The 3,907-nt window shown below is 39.5% G+C and overlaps 1 pseudogene; it reads right to left on the reverse strand.

Annotated features, from left to right (window-relative positions):
* Window positions 1-1,172: 1,172 nt before the first annotated feature.
* On the reverse strand, window positions 1,173-3,679 carry LOC103304574 (GTPase IMAP family member 4-like; annotated as a pseudogene).
* Between the last annotated feature and the right edge of the window lie 228 nt (window positions 3,680-3,907).

The following is a 3,907-nucleotide window of genomic DNA, read 5'->3' on the forward strand; positions in this document are numbered from 1 at the left end:
AAATATCCCCTCTCCCCCAGAAAACTCACAAAGATCTCAGAAAGCTTGGATACACATATTTTCTATCAGCACATAATGAATGAATTCAAGGAGAATATGGTCTCTGATGTGCAGAGAGAGTAAGAATGTGGTTCAAATGGAGAATGGAGGAGAAGCATATTAAGGTGTAGACCAAGTCAAGCTACAAAATAATTTTGAATTTTTATCAAAATGTGAAATTCATCCCTGTACTCTTAGAAGTATTGGTGATATTTTATAAGGTAAAATAGATTCCAGTTTTGCACAAATATGAGTGAATAGAAAAGTTACCAAACAATTAAAATGAGTGGAGGCAGCAGTGTGGGGTTGACCCACCTAGCAGTAAGTAATCAGGTGTGGGGTGATGGAGGTGTGGTGGCAACAGTTAGTTTCACAAGAAAACAAGAGAACTAGTTATTCTGCAAAGTAGTTACATTCCGGTTGGTCGACAACTTTCTACAGAAACATTTGAACATACCGAACATCGTTCTGTTAACTGTTGACTCTCTTGTCTTTTGCTCTTTCTGGCATTTCACTTAGTTGAGTTCTGATAAACACTTTCCAGACAAATCTTTGTTCTCCAGTGGGCATATGATAAGGAATAATTTCAGTCCTTCAATAAAAATTAAATTCAACAAATTTATGTATATATGGAAAGAATTCCATAAACATCTCTGTCTATGGATTATCTAAGGCAAATAATTGATTTCTCTAACCACATGTGTAAAATAAGTATTGTGATCCTAAAGATAAAAATAAGGAGTAGGAGCCACATGTGGAGATTATGTGCCAATCTAGAAAGCATCAAGAGGAGGAAACTTTACTAATAATATATAGAGAAAGCTTAGGGTCATTGGCTTTTGATCTCCTGCATTCATTTTCTCTCTGTCGCTGAGAGTTCAGAAGATAGAGAGCATCCATACTTTCTGCTTTGGAATTTTACACATTGAGAATGTGTCCCTTCACTCTTACATCAACCAAAAGGCTACCAGTTCCCAAAACTGAACTTTACTACACTCCCCAGTCTTGAGAGCCTGAGAGACAGAAACAGAGAGCTCTGACTTTGGGGAATAAGTTATATGGGGCAGACCCACCTGAAAACACATAGGAAATATAGACAGATTTTCATTAGCCTAATCTTTATTGAACAGAGATTAGATTTCTGTCCAGATTACTCTCAATATTTTCAAGATTGAGTCAAGCATCCCTTCTTGACTCTCAACTTCACCTCTATCATTTAGCTGCCTGAATAAATAGTAATTCTCCCTTTCTTCGAATTTCCTCTCCATTTCTGTCTTTCTCTTTTCTTGCTCCCATTTATCCTCCAGTTTTCTGATTTTCTCTTCATATTCCTCTCTTAACTGCCTTTTCTCTCTTTCCAGCTCAGCTCTGTATTGTTCTTGTTTTACTTGAATCTGTTTCTGAATCTCCACCTCGGCCCTTTGGTATATCTTATTAGCATAGCATCATCCCTTGTTCTGCTTCACCATGTGCTGGACCAGGTCCAGCAGCTATGTCCTCTGAGCCTCCTGCTCAGCCCCTGTTGCATTATTGTTGAACTCACAGTGACGATCCTTGAACTGTTCTATCAAATCTTGAATGCTTTCTGGTGCTGCCTTTAAGTAATCATGGAACTCCATGCCATCCAAGTCATCTTTGCGGGTGAATAAGAGAATTATGTATCTCCTAGCTTTGGGTCCAAACATTGATAGAATCTTCTCCATGGCCTTTTGTGCTTTCCTTGTGTACCAGCCCAGCGGGACCACCAGGAGCACAGAGTGAGGCCCGGGAGAGGTCAGGAGGATGCAATTAGCAATCTCCCTTTGCATGTCATCATCCGGTTCCACAGTGTCAAAAATGCCAGGTGTGTCCACGATGACAATTTCTCTCCCATTCCACATGCTGTGCCCTTTTTCACAGACCTTGGTTATGGATTTTTCTGCAAGGCTGGAATTAAACACTCTCTCTCCAAGGATGCTGTTCCCAGTGGCACTTTTCCCTGCTCTAGTCTTATCCACTAAGACAAGTCACAGTTGTGAATCTTGATTTCCAAGCCCTGGGACATCAGGAAACAAAACAATATCATTAGGATTCACTTCCAACTTTTTTCACTCTAATGCTTCTGTCCAACAGTGTCTTTCTCTGTTGCCCACTAGTGTCCTGTCTGTGAGCAAACTCTGCACTCACAGGAGATCTATAGAACCCTTGGGCCTGACCTCTCTCCTAAAGAACTTGGGGAACACTGGGCACTTCTCAGGAGTCCCTTGGGCTAGTCACTCTGACCTTTGGAAGCTAAGTGCTCAGGGATGAGGGAGCAAAATGGTTCAAGTGAGAACTCTGAGCTGCTGCTGGTAGCTGTTCCCCATAAACTAATGTAGGAAGTAACACAAAATATGACTTTGGTACATCTCATTGGGAACTTGCTTTGCCCTGTGAATATTCAAAATGGAACGTTTCTTCTTCCCATTAAGAAGCTAAGTAGCATGACTGGCATGGCTCACTGGTTGAACATTGACCTATGAACCAGGAGGTCACAGTTCAATTCCCATTCAGGACACATGCCCAGGTTGCTGTCTGGATCCGCAGTGGGAGATGGGCAGGAGGCAGCCAATCAATGATTCTCTCTCATCATTGATGTTTCTACCTCCCTCTCCCTTCCTCTCTGAAATCAATAAAAGTATATATTTAAAAAAATAATAAGAAGCCAAGTAGGTGGGTTATTCAAGCCATCCCTTTTGTAGGAGAGAAAAGGGCACATGGGCAGGAAGGCAAAGTGCTCCTTTAGATTTCACATATGCAACCATCTCCTCAGAGTTTCTGAACCACAGAACAAAATGCCTTACTTTTAAAGTTTCTACCTTACCCTGTAAATCTGATGAAGTTTTTCTATTTTAACTAATATGTTGAAGAGGAATAGACTGAAAGTACTGACAGTTCTCTGGAGTTACTCTAAAGTCTCTTGATACATAAATAATAATAATAATTCATACAGAGTAACTTCAGTAGAACTATACTTTCTTATTTTCACTTCTGTAGGCATGTCTGTTTCCTAGGACACTGGAAAGTTGATAACCAAACAGCATAGGCTACAACCTGAATGATGTTTTAAAGATCACTGTGTCTTAAGTTAAACACCAAATCATCTATATAGCTCTTTCCCTATTTCTATTCAATAATTATCTGCTTATATTTTTAATGTTCCTATAAAGTTGAAGTCTTCAGAACTTGTTAAGCACAGGCCTGGGCCATGGAAGACAACCAACAACCACATCTGAGAGCCTGTTCCTCTGAGAAGGAGGAATCTTTCAGCACAGCCCTTGAATAAGACTGATTCCTCAATATAGGAGCACCCAAATACAAAGAAAACTCTTGATGGAATTTAAGGAAGATATTGACAGCAACACAGCCATAGTAGGGGACTTTAACACACCCAGATATCATTGGATAAGTTTTACAGACAAAAATTTAACAAGGAATCAGAGGCTATAAATCACACATTAGATCAGAGAAATCTAAAGGATATTTATTGAACATTTCTCCCCAAAGGAACAGAATATACATTCTTCTCAAGTGCACATGGAACATTCTCAAAGATAGACCACATGTTGGGGCACAAAACAAGTCTACATAAATTCAAGAAGATTGCTGTAATACCACGCATCTTCTCGGATCAAATGGCATGAAGTTAGAAACCAACTACAATAAAAATAAAAACAACTCAAAAACACTAAAATGCATGGAGGCTAAATAGTATATTATTAATCAATGAATGGGTTACCAATGAGATAAAGCAAAAAATTAAAGACCTCCTGGAAACAAATGGAAATGAACGCACAACAACCCAAAACCAATGGATCAAGGTGAAAGCAGTCCTGAGAGGGAAGTTCAT

The sequence above is a fragment of the Eptesicus fuscus genome, chromosome 14 (assembly GCF_027574615.1).
Source record: "Eptesicus fuscus isolate TK198812 chromosome 14, DD_ASM_mEF_20220401, whole genome shotgun sequence".
NCBI lineage: Eukaryota > Metazoa > Chordata > Mammalia > Chiroptera > Vespertilionidae > Eptesicus > Eptesicus fuscus.